Source organism: Sinohyriopsis cumingii, chromosome 15, assembly GCF_028554795.1.
Source record: "Sinohyriopsis cumingii isolate HCF-2022 chromosome 15, ASM2855479v2, whole genome shotgun sequence".
NCBI lineage: Eukaryota > Metazoa > Mollusca > Bivalvia > Unionida > Unionidae > Sinohyriopsis > Sinohyriopsis cumingii.
In genome coordinates, this window is record NC_142975.1 from 124,816,815 (window position 1) to 124,841,429 (window position 24,615).

At 34.3% G+C, this 24,615-nt stretch overlaps 1 protein-coding gene across 1 annotated transcript in view; it reads right to left on the reverse strand.

The window, feature by feature from the left end:
• Nucleotides 1-24,615, reverse strand: part of LOC149782685 (uncharacterized) — a 57,494-nt gene that overhangs the window by 25,162 nt on the left and 7,717 nt on the right. The gene's annotated exons all lie outside the window — the stretch shown is intronic.

Sequence of the window (24,615 nt, forward strand, 5' to 3'; positions counted from 1 at the left end):
TTAACTGGCACAAATGTTGTGTGTATCAGTCAACAGAAAAATTAATAGAGAGCTGGAGATCGTTTTAGTTCTTTATTTCATAAATTTTGCTAGCTTTTCTTATTCAGATGCTACTAACATTTTAGTTTTTTTCACTGCTCAGCTCTTAAACTGCAGGTAAATGGCACAGTATTTGCCTTTTTTCCGTCCTTTCATAATGATGTAAATTCATTAATTTTTTCATTGCCCTCATACTTTTATATACATATATTACATTTGCAAGTTAAATCCTGCTGGATAGAATGACATGTTAATAACATGTTAGTGGTTTGCACTGCTCAGCTCCTTAAACTGAAGGTAGAAGACACGACACATTATTAGCTTTATTTCTAATGTTTTCATAATGTTATATAGTTAGCAATTCTTCCATTAACCCCATACCTTTTTTATAAATTACATTACATTTAATACAGGGGCCCCGAGTGGTCTAATTACAAGCAGTTTATTGTCTCCAGGTATTGTCCTGAAGGTCAACGGTCAAAAAGAAATGTATATTTATCAACATAACGCTTACCAGAGAGCCATAACTATCGTCCGATCTTTGATGTACTTTTTTTTTTTTTGTTTTTTTTTTTTTGTGTACTCTAATGCTAATGCTAGAGTGCCTGCAAGTTAACTCCTGCCGGACAGAACAACATGTTAATAACATGTTAGTGGTTTTCGCTGCTCAGCTCCTTAAACTGCGGGTAGACGGCACAGTATTAGCTTTACTTCTCATGTTTTCATAATGGTATATAGTTAGCAATTCTTCCATTAACCCAATACTTTTTTTAATAAATTATGTTACATGTAATACATAGGTCTTAATTTTGCTTCATTGTGATATTATGTCAACTTGTGAAATTGACAAGAGCAGTTTAAATTTGACTGACATCATGATGAGTAAGTATAGGATTTCCTCATTCTTTAAATATGAAACCAATAATGATAAAATGACCTTTTCTATGATTTTGATACAAACTTATATGTAAATAAGGTTTTAAATATTTTCCTCCTGCTGTTTTATTTTATTTTACTTTCTTTTTGTACACTAATATTAGGATTACTGTCAGATCTTTGTTTGGGGGCCCCAAGTGGTCTGAAGCGCCATCAGTGTTACGGATCACTGTCATCTCACCTCTGTCTGCGTGGGCTCGAGTTGCTGGTTTGGCCTATGTTGGCATGTGAGAAAGCTTGCTAGTAGCTTCTCGTGGGTCGGTGGTTCTTTCCGGGGTTTCCCCGGGTTCTTCCTCCACCATTAATACTGGCCGCCATGTATAGCCTATCTTGTGCTGAAAAATGGCGTTAAACCCTCCAACAACACCAAGATCTTTGTTTTATTTACATTAAATCTTCACTTATTTTGAGAGTCATGGTCTAAACTGCGAATATTCTTCGTTCCTTCAATGTTAAACAAATTTGTATGTTATGTTAATATTCAAGAGTAGAATAAAAATGGCCTAAGTTTTGACTTTTTCGGTGCAACAGATGCACAGTTCAAATATTCATTATTTTAACAAAATGTATTATCTGTAATAGTGCTAATATCTTCCTTATGTTTACAGTAGCCAATGTTTTCAATCGCGTTTATAATACATTATCCCTATTTAAGAGTAGAACATTATTTCCACTTCTTACTGATAATAGCTTCACATTTGTTTGCCCATTTGATAATTTAATTTTGTTTAAATTTATTTTCTTAGTATTATTCACCTTATCCAGGTAGTAATGGGTCAGGAATCCATTACACCGACTGCCTCATTGTTCTTTATAATTGCACATTACTGTAAGTGTAATAATGGTTAACACTAGTACATAGTATTAGATTGTAATTGTAAATTGATTGCACAATTGATTATTGTTTGGGGAGATAGACAGAGATAGATAAATAATTTATTGTAATATTTTTTTAATAATTATTTTTTTTTTTTTGCACTCCAATGCTAATGCTAGAGTGCCTGCAAGTTAACTCCTGCCAGACAGAACAACATGTTAATAACATGTTAGTGGTTTTCACTGCTCAGCTCCTTAAACTGCGGATAGACGGCACAGTATTAGATTTACTTCTCATGTTTTCATAACGGTATATAGTTAGCAATTCTTCCATTAACCCAATACTTTTTTTAATAAATTATGTTACATGTAATACATAGGTCTTAATTTTGCTTCATTGTGATATTATGTCAACTTGTGAAATTGACAAGAGCAGTTTAAATTTGACTGACATCATGATGAGTAAGTATAGGATTTCCTCATTCTTTAAATATGAAACCAATAATGATAATATGACCTTTTCTATGAATTTGATACGAACTTATATGTAAATAATGTTTTAAATATTTTCCTCCTGCTGTTTTAATTTATTTTACTTTCTTTTTATACACTAATATTAAGATTACTGTCAGATCTTTGTCTTACTTAAATAAATATTCACATATTTTGATAGTCATGATCTATACTGCGAATATTCTTCATTCCTTCAATATTAAACAAGTTTTTATGTTAATATTCAAGAGTAGAATAATGGTCTAAGTTTTGACTTTTGAATATTATTATTAATATGGTTTGGATGTATGTAATAGTTACAACACATTATTTTTTCAAATACAGTTTTATGAACAAGATTAATAATATTTATTTTGAAGAAATATCTACTTAAAAATTGCAAGCAGTTTATTGTCTCCAAGTATTGTCTTGAAGGTTAACGGTCACAAAGAAATGTATATTTATCCACATAACAGTCACCAGAGTCATAAATCTTGTCCGATCTTTAATGTACTACTTTTTTAAATTTATTTATTTATTTATTTATTTATTTATTTTGTTTCACTCTAGTGCTAATGCTAGAGTGCCTGCAAGTTAACTCCTGCCGGACAGAACGACATGTTAATAACATGTTAGTGGTTTTCACTGCTCAGCTCCTTAAACTGCGGGTAGACGGCACAGTATTAGCTTTACTTCCCATCTTTTCCTAATAGTATATTGTAAGTAATTCTTTCGTTAACCCAATACTTTTATATATTTCATTCCATTCAATACATGGGTCTTAATTTTTCTTCATTATGATGTGATATCTACTGCTGAAATTGACTGGCGCTATTACCCCTTAGAATAATGACCAACTGATGTTTATGTTTTATATCATCAGTTGTCATATATTTTATTGGGTTTTAGTGAAATGCATCAGACATCTTCATTTATTTTAACTTTTTAAATAATGTTATTTCAAGATTTTCATATAAAATCTTATATTGCTGTATCTGTTGTTATTAAATTTTGTTTTCTTCTTCAAAATACTTTTGTATTATTATTGTGGCTGTCAATAAATAAAATAAAGTTTCCAAAATAACATTTCAATTTTTTTATCTCTCTTACTCGCTCTCTCGATCGCTGTCATTTGCACTCTCTCTCTCTCTCTCTCTCTCTCTCTCTCTCTCTCTCTCCTTCCTAACTACCGGTATATTCTGAGAGACTGTGTGCTGTGTCCTGTTCATTCTAAGCCAACTTGGATATGCGAGAAAGCTGGCCGGTAGGTTCTCGTGGGTCGGTGGTTCTTTACGGTGATATCCCGGCTTTTTCCTCCACCATTAAGGGGGCCCCGAGTGGCCGAGTGGTCTAAAGCGCTCTTCGTTACGGATCACTGCCATCTCACCTCTGTCTGCGGCGGTTCGAGTCTAAGATTCAGCCAATGTGGGCATGTGAGAAAGCTTGCCAGTAGCTTCTCGTGGGTCGGTGGTTCTTTCCGGGGCTTTCCGGGTTCTTCCTCCACCATTAATACTGGCCGCCATGTATAGCCTATCGTGTGCTGAAAAATGGCGTTAAACCCCACAACAACAACAACATCCTCCACCATTAATACTGGCCGCCATGTATAGCCTATATTGTGCTGAAAAATGGCGTTAAATCCTATAACAATGAAAACAACAACAACAACTCTCTCTCTCTCTCTCTCTCTCTCTCTCTCTCTCTCTCTCTCCTTCCTAACTATATTCTGAGAGACTGCGTGCTGTGTCCTGTTCATTCTAAGCCAACGTTGATATGCGAGAAAGCTTGCCGGTAGGTTCTCGTGGGTCGGTGGTTAACCCCCAATTCCCTACATGCGTACGTGCTAAATGGACGGCCCCTAAGTAGTTATTGACATTGGTTCAATTAAATAAACGTTCTAAGATAATAAATATCGATTCAATGCATATCAGCAGTAACTGCAAGAGCAAACGAGGGGCCTGATTTGGATCCTTTTGGCCAGGTCCCTTTGACTTATGTGCGGTGACCACCATCGTGAGCATGGCATTTGGAAATAAACTTTTAAAAAATTATTATATAAAACTTAAGTTACAATTTTCTTCCATCACTTACGGGCGAACCCTCCACCCCTCTCTCTCTCTCTCTCTCTCTCTCTCTCTCTCTCTCTCTCTATATATATATATATATATATATATATATATATATATATATATATATATATATATATATATATATATATATATATATATATATGTGTGTGTGTGTGTGTGTGTGTGTGTGTGTGTGTGTGTGTATTAATTCACAGATAACAGTAACCCTAACCATAAAGTAAACAACTGCATTTTACTCCTAAACCGTTTGATTTATTGTCATTAACAAAGCTATAGGGCTCTAAGATACAAATACTGTAGTCAAAACAGCAACAAATCGCATGTCCTTTCAGACCAACATTGACGTTGGGTGGAAAACTATAGTGATAAATATGGGGATTTTTGTTGGCCGGGAAAATGCCAACAAAACCCTAATATGACAGGTAGGGAAAGCGAATATGAACATAAGCTCTCCGAGATAGACATAACCAGAACATGCATTCCTAAACATGGGTTTGAAGTTCAAGCCAACAACTAAACTTCTACATAGAAAATTTCAGTAACAGGTAAAGAATTTACTAGAAAATTCACGGTAATGTAGTTTTTAAATGGTAAACAAAACATAACGAAAACATAATTTGTAATGATAAAGTTCTTGGTACCCGCAACATTCAGCCTCCTGCGATTCATTGTGATGGAAATAACAGAACGAACTTGTATGCAGGCTTCACAGTATATACCCGAAAAATCGCAAAGAGATAAATGTGATTGTGCAAAGATTAATAAATTATAAATTTATTGCAAATAAAATTTCCGGCTACTTAAGCCCACCGATAATGTTAGACATAGGCACATTTACACCTTGTTAAAAATTCAGAAATTTCAATCTTGGTCAGTCACTTCTAAAATTCCCACATGAAGGCCCATCGTTCATTTATAGTGAGCGAATCGTATAACATTGTGCAATAAATATACTCCTTTTTGGCGTGTGTGAACTGGATTTTTAACGTAGCTTTAACAATGTTTAAGCATTGGGGCATCATACCGGAGACATGTAGCATGATGTCCCATCCAGTCACATTATCCTGACACCAGGCCGACCAGTCCTACCACTAACCTCTTAACGCTGAGCAACTAGCGAGGCAACTGTGTATACCATTTTTATTAATCTTTGGTATGGCTCGGCGTGGGTTCGAACCGGCGACCAACCTCATCCTAGAAGGAAGCTATAACAACCAGGCCACTGGGGCGGTCCCTTTGACGGCTAAACATATGGCGTATCAGAAACTAAGTGTTAGGGAACTATTTCAAGAATAACCACGACCAGAAAGCCCCGTTTTAGAAGTTAAAAAATTGTTAAAGCTGGGTTTTAAAAAGTATAACTTTTAATTTAACTGTAATTGGTTCCTACAAATATCTGACACGTTAAAGCCAACCTACACGTGCTAACTCTTGCACATACCTTCCTTCCATTCTAAACACACTTTTATTTGCATTCTGAAATCTCATATTATTAGGTTACACATAGATTATGTTGCAGAAATGGAAGATTTTCATAAAGCAAAAATACAAGGAAAATGACAAAATTACCAAACTCTTAAAAGATGTATCTCGTCAAGGCGCATCTTTTGACAGAACTGTTATAAAATTCGGATGATCTGTCCGATAGCTACAACCCTAACCATAAACCTAACCCCTACATATGTGGGGGCGCTAAGTGCTGCAGACAGACGAACCACTATATACCACTATATACAAAATATCTCGCCAAGGTCGATCTAGGAAAGAAAACCGCATGACCAATTTCCAAGTAATTACAGAGATATTTCATAAAAAAATCATAAAAGCAACCCTAAATGACAAATATCCATTTTCAAATCGAAACATCTGTATTGATTTCGATGAAAAAGTAAATATCGATAGGGCTCCATGAAACACGGATTGCGGTGAAAACCGTCCGAATCATCATGTCCGTCCGTACGTTATTACCAGAAAACCACAACACTAAACCATAACCCTAATTAACAAGAATGAAATTTTCTCCAAAATGACTCAACTGATTTTAATCAACGATGTTTCGTTGGATTACTCTTGACAACGCTCATCTTGGGACACAAGTATCGTAAAATTACTATAATCTGTCCGCTCGATACAGTGCAAAAAGCTCATTTCACATTACAGTGAGCGTTGTAGGTCATAGATAAAATTTTTTTTTACAGGAACAACAAAAAAAACCCAATCAGTATTATACATCATGTCTTCATAAATTGAAACCGCTCCGGTGGCCTAGTGGTTAGAGCGTTCGCCTCGGATGCGGGAGGTCGTGGGTTCGATCACCGGCCGAGTCATACCAAAGACTTACAAAAACGGTATTAACAGCTGCCTCAGCATTAAGAGGTTAGTGTTAGGACTGGTCGGCCCGGTGTCAGGATAATGTGACTGGGTGGGACATCATGCTACATGTCTGCGGCATGATGCCCCAGTGCTAGACATCACTATAAACTGCCACATTGCAGACATCGTAGCGATATGACTGAAAAATTGTTAAAGCTATGTTAAAATTCCAAATCACATCACATCCAAATCACATAAATGGAAACATTATATCAAAATTTAAAAGCAACCTAATAAAAACTATTTAAAAAAAATAAAATCAGCTTTTTGTTTAAAATAAACCAAAACCAAATGAAAACCAAACAAATGCGGGTTGCTTTTACTTCCGTATTGGTAATGTCGTGACTGAACACGTAGGTCATCACCCGCGGATTATAACACACCTGGTTCTCCCCAGAACACCATTACCACCACATTTATGCATCGAGACCGTTTCGGTGGCTTAGTGGTTAGAGCGTCCGCCTCGGATGCGGGAGGTCGTGGGTTCGCTCCCAGGCATACCAAAGACAGGTTACATATTAAACAAATTATTTATTGAGGTTTCGCGACACGCACACACACACACCGTTTCCTAGGCGTACGTAAGTTATCTGTAGACTCCCTAGCCCCCCCCCCCGACACGAAAGCTTATGCATTTTGGTTAAACACCCTCCCCCTCCATGCGTACTTACTAAATAGATGGCCCCTATTACAGACTTTAGGGTGGTTACCTGCCACCCTATGGCCATATAAAGATGCGGTTACTCTTTTTAAACGATGCTCTCCTCTACCATAGCCAAACCATCGGTTGTTGTTACCTCGATTGCCGTTTCCTCGGTACCGTTGATAGTTGTACAGGCTGCTATTCATATTACTACTCAGTTTAACTCTGTTTGGTCTACAATGGGCTTGAGATATAATGTATATTTTTTTAAAATTTGAATTGGCCCAGCGTCATTCTGCAAGTTCAGCTGCTTTTTGACCATCCTCATCTCTCGCAAAAAGTCATCATAGTTAGAGAAGGTGTCGAACTTAGGGCAAGTTTGGCTCTTCAGGAGGTCACTCCTCAGGTCGACCATTCCTAACCTCTTAATGTTGAGCAGCAACAGAGGCAGCTCCTAATAACATTTTTTGTTAGAAGTATTCGGTATGACTACTACAATTCCACAGTTAATTTTTGAATGTTAAACTAACGGGAAAAAGTGACAGTGCTGTTCTTTTAACCATTTATATAAATGTTAACTGTACTGAATTCGAAAAATGAAAATAAATGCAGCTATTGTATGTGAATTCATGATGTGCAAAAATTTCCATTGTCCTGACTGACGATCACCAAGCCAAAATAATGCAATGTTTTTTAATAATCTTTCCATGAAGCAGTGGGGGTGGGTGGAAGTAGAGAATAGAATAGTACAATAGTAGAATGATATACATGGTGGTATAGAAATCGGCTGAGTCGTCTCACACCAATAATTGAGGACCATCAATTTGCTATCATTTGTATGATGCAAATATAGGAATTGAATAGCATTTGAATATAATGACAGAGTTACTTGGGTTTCTGCCGAGGGTAATGAATTATGGAGTGAAGTATGAACTTTGTGATCCAGCAGAACATCTAGTGAATTGAATAATGCATGAAAACTTTTGTTTGCTTACTAATGATGATGTAATTTCTGACATGTCAAAGAGAACTTTAAACATGCATACAGTAAATTCTGTATTAAATAGCAGGAGGGAGGAAACAAAATGTTTGCTCATTTTTTGCAACTAGATTAACCAAGGACTTGCATTTTTATATAAATGTGTGTGCCTTAATATAATGATACATAGCATCCTCTGCTGATATATGACTTATTTAAGTCCACCTAAGCTTTATATTGTTAATACCATTTATCAAACACCCTCATGGGCTTTATGTAGTAGCATTATTAATGAGATTTATGAAACCCAGGGTGCATATGACAATGTCTTAAACCATTCAACCACCAGAGGCTGTTTTTATTTGTGTCTGGGAAATTGTGATGCAGACATGTAACATGATATCCCACCCAGTCGCATTATATTGACATTGGCCTCTGTATATTCAAGTACTAAAGAAATATTTGACGAAGATAAATGTTTTATTCAATATTTTTTTTATACAGAAAAACAGTAACAATAACAATAACAATATCTAAATACAAACAGATTATGGAATTTAACAATGAAAAAGAGTTAAAATATAACTAAGATGGACATAAATATTACATATGTTTCATTTCTCTCCTTTTAATAATTATTACAAGACCTGTTAACATGTGAAAAAAAAGCCTTAATCATAATGCAAAGCGCTAGCAGCAAAAATGCAATCTCTTAGTACATAAATTGTGTTATGGTTTTATTGAAATTAATGGTGTTTATAAATCACAATATAAATGTAGTACTAATATTAGTAACCTTACTCTTACCAAGCGGACAGGGTACTAACATGAGCATATACGTGTCAATGGAGCAAGCTGGGTGTGATTCACAACTGGTGCTCTTTTAGCCTAATGTCATATAAATCACTGTTGTCAACCTGAAGGATATACAGCCTGTCATAGGTGGCTTTGAAAAAAGTTGTAGAAGGGAATTTCATCGGTAAAAATTAAATTCCAGTTTCTGCCTGATTGAGTCAAAATGTTTGGTCAAGTTTGATTCATCAAACATTCATTTGCAAGCACCCTATTAATATAACTTTCACTGCATTATTGTAAAGAGAGCAAAAGTCTATAAATTGATTTTATGATAAATACTGTTGACATGTGAAAAACATATATACTCACAAGGAACATAGCCCATTAGTTTTAATCTGCATGCACATAATTTTTTATCAAGGAATATACTGAACTGTTATTTGCCAAGTTAAGTTTCAGAAAGTAAGACTTATAATGCACTATTACATTAATGTGTCAACAGGTACCCTTTGTACAAGAACAATACAACTTTATTTAGACCATGATAATTCTCTCCTTATTTTCCTTTGAAGTAATATTTAATGTATAGGATGTCTGAATAAAATGAAAATAGATCATTTCACTTATAGCAATTATGATATATATCACTGCACACACAAAAAACATACCTCTACATCCTCTTTATCTTGCTCTCTCTCTCTCTCTCTCTCTCTCAACAATAAAGGGATTAATATCAAATTAAACCCAATTTAAATGAGAAGTATATTCGGCACAACAAAGATAATAATACTTTGTCTCTTTTAACTGAAAAATATAGGAGAGCACCAGTAACATAGAAAACTTTTTTTAATTATGTGACTTATAAAATTCCTGGTCTAGGACCACATCTTTGAAAAACTTATTTACAGTTGCATAAAATAGAGATATGATATTACCATAATAATATTTCAGATCTATATTTAATGCAAAAATATTTCAACGAGATCTTTTATATTTCTAAACTATACAACTAAAATCGTTTCTTTCTAATAAGTCCAACATTTTTACTCGGCTAATCATCCCAGTAACTATCTGAATAATTATTATTAATTATGAACTGCTGAATTGTCCATAATTTGTATGTTTTCAGGGATATTAATCTGTTGAAAATAATCACTTAGTTAATTATGTGAAAATGATTATTTTACTTTTATGCAGATAGGAGAAAATGCGATTTTTGTTTTGCAAATCACCGATTTTATTTTATTTTTTACTTATTATTAAATTAACTCCTTTTTAGTTGCCCAGATAACTTAGCTCCTTGTCTTTATAAAATTATCTATCACCGACAATAACATCTATAATAATAATAATAATAATAATAATAATGCTTTATTTTTAGAGGGTGACTCATTAGTCAAGGACTAATGTTGCTTGAGGCCCTCTTATGGAGAGCATCACAATGCACATTATATGAAGATAGCAATAATTGCTGTTTATTTTAACATGTTTAGTATTAAAATACTAAATTCGATTAGCTATTAGAAGCACATACATGCTCATGATATCTTTTCTTAAATAGTCTAATATTTTCAGCAGATTTTACATGTAGTGGAAGCTTATTCCACATAACTGAACCAGAATATTGGTATTGTGTTGAAAATGGCCTGAATAAATCCTGAAGATACCCTGGTGCAGTTCCATGTAGACATTTATATAAAAGAACTGCCTTGTGAAAATCTATCCTGTCATATATTTTGAAACATTTTAGTTATATAAATAATGCTTTTGAAGGATGATCAACAGATGCATCTAAAATTACATGTGCTGCTCGTTTCTGAAGTTTATAAATCATGTCAAGCTCAGATTTAGCACAATTTTCCCATACATTATAACAATAATCCATTTTTGGAAGAATATATGACTTGTAGTATAAATTGCGAGTTTCCGTAGGTAAATATTTCTTGATTCTGCTGAGACGGGCAATTTTGGATGACAGTGTTTTACAAAACTTATCAATATGGTCATTCTATTATAAATTATTATCTACGGACACACTACAAGCCTTTCATGTTTGACATTTTCTAATGGATGATTATTTATTGCAAGAGACAGTTTTGAGTTCCCTTACCTGTGTAGCTTAAGTGATGTCCCCAAAATCATACATTATGTTTTATCTTCATTAACTACCATCCTATTTTGTTGTGCCTAGTTATGGAGTCAAATAAGGCCCGAGTTTAATCTTGTTTGGTTAACTTCATTATCATAACTAGACATATACAAGGTTGCATCATCTGCAAACAAATATGTAATTGTGGATTCATTATTTAATGGCAGATCATTGATATAGATAAGGAAGAGGAGAGTGCCCAAAACTGAGCCTTGAGGGCCCCCTGAATGCCTAGTGTGAGTCTGAGAGCTAATATTGCCAATGCTTACTTGTTGAGACCTTTGGTTTAGGTATGATCTAAGCCAGTTTAAAGAAGGATTGTTGAACCTGTAACAGTTCAATTTTTTGAATCAGAATTTCATGATCAATAAGATCAAAGGCTTTCTTGAAGTCAAGGAAAACAATCCCAGCCATATGTCCATTATCCATTTTTATCCATTTCCTTCAGCCAAAGATCAATTAATTTGGTAAGTTCTGTTTGGCACGGTTGGTATTTTCTAAATCCTGATTGCATTTTATGAAATAGAGAGTATGTTTCAAAAAATGTATAGACCTGAATGGCTAAATGTTTTTCAAATAGTTTTTACAATACTGATAGAATTGATATTGGTCGGTAATTTCCTGGATCCTTCTTTTCTCCTTTCTTAAAGATATGTGTAACCTTTGCACATTTCAGTGTTTCTGGAAAATTACCAATCATTATTATTAAATTTATGATATGCATTAGTGGCTTTGTAATTACTTGTGCAGCCATTTTAAGAATTCGTGGACCAATACCATCCAATCCAGAGGATTTATTAATATTCAGCTTAATTACAATATCAAAAACATCAGCTTCACTAACATTGGCTACTGAAAATTAATTATCACCAGGAATTTTAGCTATTATAAATAACAGAAGAGCATCAAGTTCAATTTTGTTATGCTAGTCTGGTTCTGAATACTTTTATTGGAGATATTTATAAAGAAATTGTTGAACATTTCCACAATGTCTTGTACAGATGTTGCCATATCAAATAAACAGTGTGACCCCGCTATAGCTTGCTTTGATGTAACACGAATTTGGATATGACATGGCTATGGCATGGCTTCTGAAATTAAATATACATGTACTCTTCTCATAGGGGCCCTGAGTGGTCAAGTGGTCTAAAGCGCTCTCCGTTACGGATCACTGCCATCTCACCTCTGTCTGCGTTGGTTCGAGTCTAGGATTCGGCCAATGTGGGTATGTGAGAAAGCTTGCCAGTAACTTCTCGTGGGTCAGTGGTTCTTCATGGGGTTAGCCCTGGTTCTTCCTCCACCAATAATACTGGCCACTATGCATGTTATATCATAATCTGCTTATCCTGACATCTGGCCTGAGTACTGTATGTTCCGTGAGATCTCATTACTTTTTTTCCTTAAATCATTTTTGGTAGTGGATATCATCCTCACAAGGAACTAGCTCATAATGGATGTTTTGGAAGAAATAGTGTTGGTTTATTGGCCGCTCGCTAGTAATTAATATTTTTATTTTCACTGAACTCTGTAAGTGGATTGTAAAATTAAAGAACACTCGTATTTTCTGTAGTAATCACTACCAACAGAACGGAACACCTGTGTATTCATTTTATGATGGCCTTCTAAAAAAAAAAATGTATGATGGAAGGCAGCATTACTTCGCCAACAGAAATGTAACGGGAAACAACCCACCAAAACAGAGATCCAATTGTTGGTCTATCTATGATAACGAGCTTTGCTACAGTCAACAAACTTTTGAACGTATGAAACATAAGAAACTGCTACAACTGACCAAACAAATGCTATTTCCTTTTTTTCTTCATGAAAACTTATGCTTACAATTGCTAAAAACATTGGCACAAAACGCAAACTAAATGTCCAGACTTTTGAAGCCATATAGTCTACATATAATCAAAAGTGCCCCTTTTTGCAAACGCTTTTATAACCCCTCCAGCCCACCATATTTTAGGTAACTTAATTGGTTGGTTAAAACAGGGTTTGATTTATAACACAACTGGGTTCTATGGAGCCAAACTACATTGTTACAGCAGGATCACACTGTATTGCTTTATTAATAGGAAAAGCATGGAAGCATCAGCAAGTGTGATCAGAAATGCAATATTTTGAATATTAATGTACAATGAATTAGCTAATACAGATATGTCTAGTACTAATAATTAGTGAGCCGTAAAAAGTTAATGCTGTTCAGGACTGAGGAATTAAGCTTGTGCTCCAAGACTTAGTAGAGGTCACATTCTCTGTGTAAATCTGTATGTAGTAGCTACTGTACATGGCTTTCCGTGGAGAATAACACAGTTCTTCTCCATCATAAGAATGACATTCTTCACTGGATCTCAAAGATAAAAACTTCCAGTAAGTAAGGAATTAAGGGATTTCATATTTATGATACTTATATATTTTACTGTGTGCCTTACAGGTTCCTGTAACTAATGCAGAAAAATAAAAACTATATATATATAGAAAATATATATAGTATGTACGCTGTATCAATGATATACCTCAAGATGTATAAATTTTTCATTAAAAGGAAACAAGACGTGCTGGTATATCAAATTGTTTTATAATGATACTTTTAAATCCATGTTTTAGGATGTATGAATACATACCAACCTCTGACGAGGAAAAATGTTGCATTTTAAAACACTGTACCAGCTGAGACCATGAATGTTTTGCACACCAGTAGAGCACAAAGTACTGGGTTACTGAGCCTGGATCTGTATTCACTTTTATGTTTGTTAACAATACTGAACAATCTCTCACTGTCAGCATTAGAATGGTAAAGAACCAATATTCCTTTCATAGCCTGACAAAGAAGAGGAAATTTATATCTTCAAGTGATTGTGTCTTTTAGCTGGGAAATAAGGTGCCACTGCACATCAACTCTATCTGCATTAAGTATATTGTCAGGTAGAATCTAAACTTTATATTTCAGGAATTCTCCTTCCAGATGATCCAAGGCAGACGAGGGTATTAGAAAGTGATATCTCTTGAAAAAGAATCTAACACTTTGGAAGCTTTTTGACTGTCTCTCATTTACATCAGCAACTGAAGCTTTAAAAGCACTTCATCTCCATATGGGAATTTCTGGAGCATGTAATCACAGGCTGTAGCATAATAATCTCAAAAAATTATCATAAAACACGTTCACAGCTAGAGTAGAACTGTGTTCTATGAATTCTCTTGCTTCTGCACCAACAGCAAGATCTTCATTATCTTTCTATTAAGAACTTGGTAAATAACACCTCTGTGTTTATGACATTCATGTCCGCACTTTAGTTCTGCTGCAGATAAGAAGTTCCCTTAGTATTGGAGTTCGTAAGACGAGACATTCATATATTCATCTTTGAAGGATTCGGGGGTTTTTTTTGTCTTTTTCTGATCCACCTGTGAATTTTTTTGAAAAAATATATGTGCTCTAACACAGACATCGACTAGAATACATCTGAAGACTTTTAGAGCCAAATAGTAAAATTATTTTCACATGGCCTGCAATAGATGTCACGTGATGCTGCCCTTGTGTCCTCATCTTTGTAGGATTCTGTTATTTTTTGTTTTGTTTACTTTTGGCTTTTTCTAATCCATCTGTGAAATTATTTGAAAGGAGATATTTTTGCTCTCATACACGCATCGACTCAAATAAATTACACTTTAGCACCAAATACCTATAGACTGGTTTTGTACTAAATATAAATTAGAAAAAAGAATCTGTGAGTAAAGATTAAAAATTAGAAAACCAGTCTGTTGTCTCGTAAACTAAGCCAAGAAGCTGCTATGTATAGAATATGAGGTCAAAAGTTTGAAAGTAGAGCATGTTTCTGGGTAATAGGATAGTTGCTATAAATAGAACATAATACTGTTAAGAAAAAGCATGGACAAGTTTACTCTTATATTGTAGTTATGTAGAAGCCATCTTTTCTAAAATATGGTATGTGGGATTAATGGGATGTTAATAAAAGCGAGAAAACAAACAATTGATTGGCTTTGGAAGGCGGATATACCGAAAAAGCGTAATCCATATACGTTTAGGTGTAAGGCGTAATTTAGTGAAAAAAAAGCGTAATGATTGGCATGTATGTGTATGTAGTATAAATAAATTTATAGTTTAACATGACTCAAAATTATGCAGCCACAAAAAGTTCATTATCAATGTCCTACAAAAATGTCATCGATTATTGTAATAATAAAGCATAATGATACATTTCAAACAGATCACTGAAATTTAAAGATTATCTGTCTCACTGTCACTTTACTTTAATGTTCTTTACACTGTAGGTACGTATTAAATCCGACCTTCATAGGTCACATTTTCTAAATTGTCATAAAATTTATTATTATGCACAATTTTGCATCATCCCTCACCCATAAAATCCCTGTGTAACTTCTTTATGGATGATATCTTAGAAGTGTATCACTAATCAAAATAACCGATGAAAATTTATTTCACTTGTATGAGATAATAAAAATGTGTTAGTAGATTGAACACTTTCATTTCCAGTATAACCATGATCATCCCATACAAGTTTCTGAAAACATAAGACATCTTCATTATGGTACAATGCTGATCAACTTAAATTTTTTTAAATTCTAGAGCCAATAGCATAATGAAACCATGATAGCTGGTACATGTAGTTGAAATCACCTTAGGAGAACCTTGGAAAGTGCTTCAAGAGAGTGCCCCGGACAGAGGATGTTGGGGTTTTAATGGCTTATGCTCAAATAAGGGGTAACAGGAGTCTGCTAATGTTACCGACTACATTTCCAGTGACATGGCAAAATAACATACTCATAGACATTAATGTCCTCAAAGCATTTGCTATTACCAGTAAATGGGTTATCAATGGATGCAATATTATCGGAACATTTCTAACTCAATTGGCATGTGACACTGAAATATGACATAGAAGCAGTATATGTCAAATGTAACAGGAGGATTCACTGTCACTCACTGCACTGAGTGACTCAGGCAATGTGCCTTTATAATGAAACTAAAAAATATTGGCAAAATTCATGACTGAAATGTGAAAGTAAGTTTTGGTAGTTAAAAAAATTGGAGATTTGGAAAGGGGCTGTCCATTTAGTACATACACATGGAGGGGAGCTGGGGTTAACCGTAATGCATACACTTGCGTATGGAGTGGTATAATGATAACGTACGTACGCATAACCTATTCGACTGGGTTCAGTTGGCATTTGAATTTTAGCGGACATGAGACAAACTTTTTAAAGTTACACAGTTATTTCTTGGATGCAGCCAGACATTCAGTGTCGGTGGATGATCTGTTTTATAAAATAAACATAAATACTATTAATCCTTGATTGTTCATACATGAATTAAATATAGGCCGTTATACAGAATTGGGGTGGTCAAGCATACGTACACAGGTTGGGGTGTGTGTAAAAAAGTATGCATGTGTACAGGGAGGGGTGTAGGGGTGAAGCTTTGCCAGACTTTTGCATACATACTAAATGGATGGCACCAAAGAAGCTGGTGCAAGCCTAAACTTAGTATGTTACCTGTAAAATCAAATAAACTGTTATTTAAAAAAAATAACACATAGGAATTAAAAGATCAACTACCAAATATTCAATAACCATTGTAATTCCAACTATTGTCAACTTATTAATGGTACTGAAACTAACATTAGTGAGCAAGACAAGAAATTATGTACCAGCTTTTTTCCCACTAGACACTGGCAAATTTAAAATTAAGAACTATCATGGGAACAAGTTCTATAATAAATAAAATTGAAGAATGATGCTTGATTGTGGCACCAATAGTAACATCAGTGCAGGTAATGAATGGCCATGACATCACTTTCATCATTTTTATCATCAAAGCGTGCTACTGAATAAATGCTCCCACCATAAATCTTTAAAAAAAATGACAAATGTGAAGAAAGCGGTAAGCAGTTTAGATTCTGTTGATGTAAATTATTTAGTGTGTAACTATTCATCGTTTAATATATCCATAGTTGTTTACAAGTCTTTGATTCAGATTTTTTTTGCATTACAGAAAGTGAAACAAATCTAACGAAGCGTTTTGATACTTTAAGAAATATTGTATAATAATTAATAGCAGCAAGATAACTCATTTGTGAAAAAACAATAATTAAAACGCACACTTAATAGTTTGCAATTTAAAATGTACCTGTTAAAATAAATTGATCTATCACCACTTGTCAATCATGCCTATCAAATTAACCAATCAGCGAGTGTAAGTTATACACACCTACAGGCATTGCTTTTGTCCACCATTTTCCTCTGACAAGCAGCATGTGGCAAAAATGAATAGTTTATTATAAGTATTTACAAAGTTTGCAATGATTTGTTGATTTCTACATAGATAAGGGTGAAAATAAAGAATGTATACGGTATCCTAGTGGGACCCAAAGTGGATGCACATTATGACAATAGTAACTGCAACAACACAATGGGCTTAACAAAACCTAATGACACTAATTCACATAAAACTGGCCGATGTATGCAAAACAAAAGAACATTCTTCAGCAGATACACTGAAGAATTCAACATTAACAAAATATAAAAACACTTGCAAATAAGAAAACATGGTTTACCTTATCTCATGCAAAATGTACAGTAGCATGTATAAGGAAACACAAAAACTTAACGTAAGAATGAACCTTCATCTTTCTGATTAACATACCCTAAAAAATAGACTTTAGTCTGGTAGATTTCTCTTTGCCTTTGATGATGCAGTCGTTCTGGATTTGCCCAATGCCATTACTGTTCAAATGAACAAATGAAAGAAAAAGAATATATTGCATTAGATGTCTATAAATCTTGCATACTATTCGTCAAAACAAAAAGGAATAACAACATACACATAATACATAAAATTGTTTATGAAACATATTAGATCATATTATTTACATCAGAGTCCACTTTAAGTCAGTACTCAGAAATAAGTCCCTACATTTCTTTAAAAAAATAACCCCTCATGATGGCAAAACAACATAATCATATTTTTTGGACTGGTGACTGAAGGATTTTCAGCTGGTCTTTGCAACAGTGTCACTTTGTTATAATTGAAAATGTAACTTTCAATATGAAAAATCGGTGGTCACATTAAGCTTTATCACAGTATTGTGTGCTCTGATTTTATCTTTGCCTTATTCCAATTTCAAATATGGTCTATGTGTTAAGTATTTTGATTTGAAATACATGTAACATGGAAAGGAAAAGAAAAAGGTCAGCTTTTATATACTGACTATAAACTTAAAAACTGATGCAGACAGCATTAAGTTTCATAATTTTCACCTACTTGAACTCTTTAACTTTAAACGTGACTCTACATCACTGTTTTCATTGATTTTTGAATTAAGTTTGCTTATATTTTCACAGAGTGTTTATGTAAATATACCAAAATAACTGTGTCAATGACAGTGACACACACACATACACACAGTATATATCCAGTTCTGTATTGTCTTCACAAAATTGTGAGCTTCATGTTTTAAGTTCATTTGATGTATCAGTATTATGGATAATGGGTACGAATGTGAAACCTTATGCAGCCCTTAAAATAAAAATTTCTGTTCATTTCATGATGTTATCAATTACATACTGAACCATAAAATTTTAATAGAAGCAGAGATATCGAGTAAAAAAAACAAAATGGTAGAAAAGTTTATTTGAATTCTATATTGAAACACTTCTGGAAAACAAGCATAAAGAGAAATACTGCAAATTACGCTGGTCATTTTGTTCCTTCTTTCAGAATGATCTCTTGACAATGGATGAATTGTGGAATAAGAAATCAAAACAGGCATTGCCAACTTTTCAAAACAGTTTTTATTTTATCTTTCTTTTTTCATTTTTCCTATATTTTTTCGTCTGATATTTGAAAACCGGGCAAACAAAGCACTGTAGAGTTATAACCCTCTCAATAGTCTTTATCCTTACTAAAAAAAAACAAGTGCCTGTGACTGTAAATACTATTTAAGATGAATTATAATGTAAAGAATAACAAAGCAAACTAATAATAATTATTCATGACTAATGAGTTCGTGTGTGGTTTAGATTTTTTAATGAATTTTTAAAATAATTTCCCTCATATTGCTATGATGTCTGCAGTGTGATTGTTTATAGTGATGTCTAGCACTGGGGCATCATGCCACAGACATTTAGCATGATGTCCCACCCAGTCACATTAACCTGACACCAGGCCGACCAGTCCTAACACTAACCTCTTAATGATGAGCGCCAAGCGAAGCAGCTGTTAGTACCATTTTTGTAAGTCTTTGGTATGACTTGGCCACAGGATTGAACCCATGACCTCCAGCATCTGAGGTGGACTCTCTAACCAATAGGCCACCAGAGCGGTTCATGACTGATGAAGTCTAAAATAACTTGCAAGATGTATCGTTTTGTATCGATTCCCCATCTGTTGTATCAATATGTGTACCATAGCAGCTAAAGTATGCTGCTAAATGAAAGAGCAGATCATGAACATTCAAATTCATTTGCATAACCAGCATGTAAATCTGAAAATTAAATGATATGAAATCATCAATGTGAACAAACAAACATTGAAAATTTGAATAATGCACTTAATAATAATAATGTGAAATAACTTACACATGATGAATTGAAAGTGAAATATATAAGACTTAATGGAACTATTGCTTTTAATACAGATACATAGCACTTGTTGCCTTTAGTGCTTGTAGGAAAAATTAATAATTGTGGCTGATACAGGGTAAAATATTTACTTTATTGTAAAATGGAGCAATTGAACCCTTGTGACAAAGATTTTAAGTTTATATTAATAAATAACAGACAATTAAAAAATGACCATACAAAGCATAAGGTAAGGAAAACGTACCATTTTTTATGACAAATTGAAATGTTCTTGTTAGCTTGTCTTTAGCATAGGACTCATCTATAATATTTCAACACAGCGAAGATGTCATGTGAACATCTTTTTGACTATAAGGTGACAAAGCCCTTCTGTAAAGATCCATATAATTATCAGCTGAAATAAAGAAGGAAATAATCATAAATTACAATGATATTTTATGCGCAAAGGAACAGTAAAGATACTATGGTCTAAAGAAAAAACATGTTAAAAATAATGCTTAATTGATCAAATAATTTAACCTAAGAACAGTAAGTTTGGTGATTATAATATGGTGATAATGATGTTAGGGGTTCTCCATAAAGTATGTATGAAACAACTGTGATTTTTTACCACCTTTCCCCTTACAGACTGCACAGAATATATTTTTGTACACCCCACTGTGTAAACATATTGGTGAGTCACCATCCCTTTTCCAAGAATAGCTGGGACAATTGAATTTTGAATGATGAAGTTATTAGGATATTCATTAAATATAAGCAGAGGTTTAAATTATTACTAAGTAATGAAACTTTACAAATGAAAATAAGAAAGTGTTAAACAGCAACTAATATTTAGTAGATTTTATCAGGTTAAAAAGTGTAATAGTCAAAAATCAGAAAGTGACTAAATTTATGATTTCAACCAATCGAACTGGATTACTGGAATATTTTCAGGATTGTCATCACTTGCAATGACAAAATGACCGATTTCAATTTTTATCACCAGCTTTGACATCATCGAAATCATGAACATCAACAGTTCTTTTCATGAGTGAGAACTATTGTAAGCTGTGTATAATCATGTGACATTTCATGCTGAACTGTAAATGGTGATAAATTCCAAACACAACACATACATGCTTTTGAATCTCACTATTATAAAAGTAATTGGACAATATGTGTCAAACAGGTAATCAATGTGCCTCTTGGTTCATCCAAATGCAATATGTTGTCAAAAAATGGCAAGGTACCGCTTCACAAATTCTCATGAGGCATCAGGGTTTGGATTGCATAATATGTCAGATCATAAGATATCCCAACCGGTCCTGTCAGAAAATGAAGAATAAATATGTCTTCCACAATGTGCACATTGGGCAAGAACACTACAAGGTAATCACACTTCATAACTTTAAGTAGTAACTGGCTCTGCTTGACTTGGCATAGGAGCCACTTTGCATCTAACTCATCTGCTGGTTATGATTCTGACTTGACTGGCTCAACATCTCTAAATAAACATCAGTTAGCAAGGGATTTTGACAACTGCAGCTGCAGAAAATGCTTATTAACAGTCACCCTGCTGCCAATGCTTTTTCAAAACACTTCACCCTCACTCCATGTATACATACTTTATGGATGACCCATTAGTTTAAGGGAAAAAACATATATGACAGAATGAATTAGACAGGTCAGTATCACAAGCTTTATATAAATCATTATATATTAATGGTAAATGTAAATTTATATGGACATGTTATTTCAGAGGTCTCGGAAATGCTTAATCACGTGTATTTGGACGCCAATGTTTTATCTTGGATGTAATAGGTGGGCGGCAACAATCAAAGACTTGCCTGTCATGCTTCAGCCACTGCTTAGTGGGTAAATGTGTTGATTCATTAGCTGTGTTGATATTTACATTGACATAATTTAGTGGCTGAACGACCCATTAATATACAGGTTGCCATTATAAGAGTACATTAAAAAAGAACACGATGCAATAGCTGGGTGGCAGGTTCAAAGACTCTAACTGGTGGCTGGGTGGGACAATGTATTGATATTTACTGTGAATGAATTCAGAGGCAGAAAGAACCGGAGATGTAAATGTGGTCATTTATAAGCGTACATCAAATAAATAAATTTATATTTTATTATTGTCTTAATTTCTGAGCAAAGTAGAATAAGCAGTGCATGTGACCTCGGAATCAATACATGCTGAGACTTAAACAAAATACCATTCGCAAATTTGGATAAGTATTTTGGGGTTAAACAGCAAACTGACAAAGACTGTAAAGAGATTCAGAAGAGTACTCAAGTTCCTAGTCTAGAACTGATAGTTCGGATGACACAGTATCTAAATGTATGAAAGAGCTTGGAATAAGACATTCTTTGGATTGATAAAATGTGCGTGTGTGTGTGTGTTTAACGTAGCTTTAATAATTGTTCAGTCCTATCACTATGATGTCTAAAGTGCGACAGTTTATAGTGATGTCTTGCACTGGCGCATCATGCCGCAGACATGTAACATGATGTCTCATGCAGTCACATTATCCTGACATGACACCAGGCTGACCATTCCTAACACTAACCTCTTAATGCTGACCGCCAAGCGAGGCAGCTGTTATTACCATTTTTGTAAGTCTTTGGTATGACTCGACCGGGCATCGAACCCACAACCTACCGCATCCGAGATGGACTCTCTAAACACTAGGCCACCGGAGCGGTGGGGGGAAGATGATGTTACATGTCTGCAGCATGATGCCCCAGTGCTAGACATCACTATAAACTGCCACACTGCAGACATCATAGTGATAGGACTGAACAATTATTACAGCTGCGTTAAACACACACACGCACATACTCGTTTTCCAGAAATCAACTGGCAAAGAAGAACTAGTATCTTACGGTCCTGTAGTGCATATAAAATATGTACATGGTGCTATGCAAAAAAAACTTAAATTTTCGAGATATTAAACCCGCGATATCGTAGGAAGAAATGTAACTGCAAGAACCAAACTAAATGTAAATGAATTCTTACTAACAGTTTCATTATATATAATAGTACTAAATAGTAATAAAAAAATGCGATCGTATTACCAATTCACGAAAACTGATAACGGTAACAGTCTGGCGTATATAATGTATGGTTTAAATTCCATTTTAATTTCAAAACTTATCTATTAAAATATAAACTTTTAACGTTTAATGAATTCAAAGTTACGTTTTAAACAATAATAATATAATAATAATAATAATAATAATAATAATAATAATAATATTTGAGAAATTGAGACAATCCACGAAAATTGATAACGCGAACAATGGTGTTGTCAATTGAATTAGTAGTTAAATATTGTAATAGTAAACAATATAAAATGTAATTATCAGCGCTTAAATAAAACGTGAAATGAATTATTAGTAATGGTTAAAGTATATATACCACCAGCCAGATAACACAATACTATATTTCGAGCAGAACAAGTCTCAATGGCGAAAGGAACTAGGTTGTTTTCTTTAAAACCACAATGTCGAATGAAAACTGTCGTTTGTACCAAACTCATTTGCATATTTGCATATATGAATATTTAATGACTGGCAGGATTTCTCCGTTACCCCAAGTGATATGATCAAAATCATGAACCATAACAGTTCTTTTCTCAGGTGACAATTTTTGTAAGGTGTGTGCGATCATGTGACATTTCAAGATGGCTTAGGATGAGTAATTAATTTAAGACACGCTTCTGAATCTCACGCTTATAAAAGTAAAGGACAATACGTGTCTAAAAGGCAATCCATGTGTCTATCCAAATACAATACTGTCCCAGTCTGGCAAGGTATGGCTTCACAAATTCGCATGAGGCACCATGGTCTGGAATGCATAATCTGTCGGAATCATGAGATAAAATAACTGGTCATGTCAGAAAATGAAGAGGAAAAAATGTCTTCTGCAAAGTGCACCATGTGCAATAAAACTACAACATATCACACTTCATAATTCTAAGCAGATATTGACTCTGCCTGACATGGTATACCAGCCACTTTGCATCTAACTCATCTGCTAGTTATGTTTCTGACTTGACTAGTCTTCATAAACATCACTGTTATCAAGGAATATTGACCCCTATCGCTGCAGAACATACTTAGCAGTTACACAGGCTACTGCTTTTTGAATTTTTTTCAACACATCCCACCTCCACTCAATGAATACATACTTTATGCTCGACCTATTAGTGTCACAGAAAAAATAAAGTGACAGAATTAACTAATCATATCATTATCACAAGATTTACCAGTACATGCATTATATAATATACAGGTGACCGCTCTGGTGGCCTAGTGGTTAGAGCATCCGCCTCGGATGTGGAAGGTCGTGGATTCAAACCACAACTGAGTCATATCAAAGACTTCAAAAAATGGTAATAACAGCTGCCTTGCTTGGTGCTCAGTATCAAGAGGTTAGTGTTAGGACTGGTTGGTCTGGTGTCAGGATAATGTGCCTGGGTGGAAGATGATGCTGCATGTCTGGGGAATGATAAACCAGTGCTAGACATCACTATAAGCTGCCACTGCAGACATTATAGTAATATGACTTAAATTGTTTTAAAGCTATGTTAAAAATCTAAAACACATACTGTAATATACAGGCAAATGTACGTTTATATGGACATGTTATTCGTAAAACTCGAACAGTACTGATTGTTATTGTCAC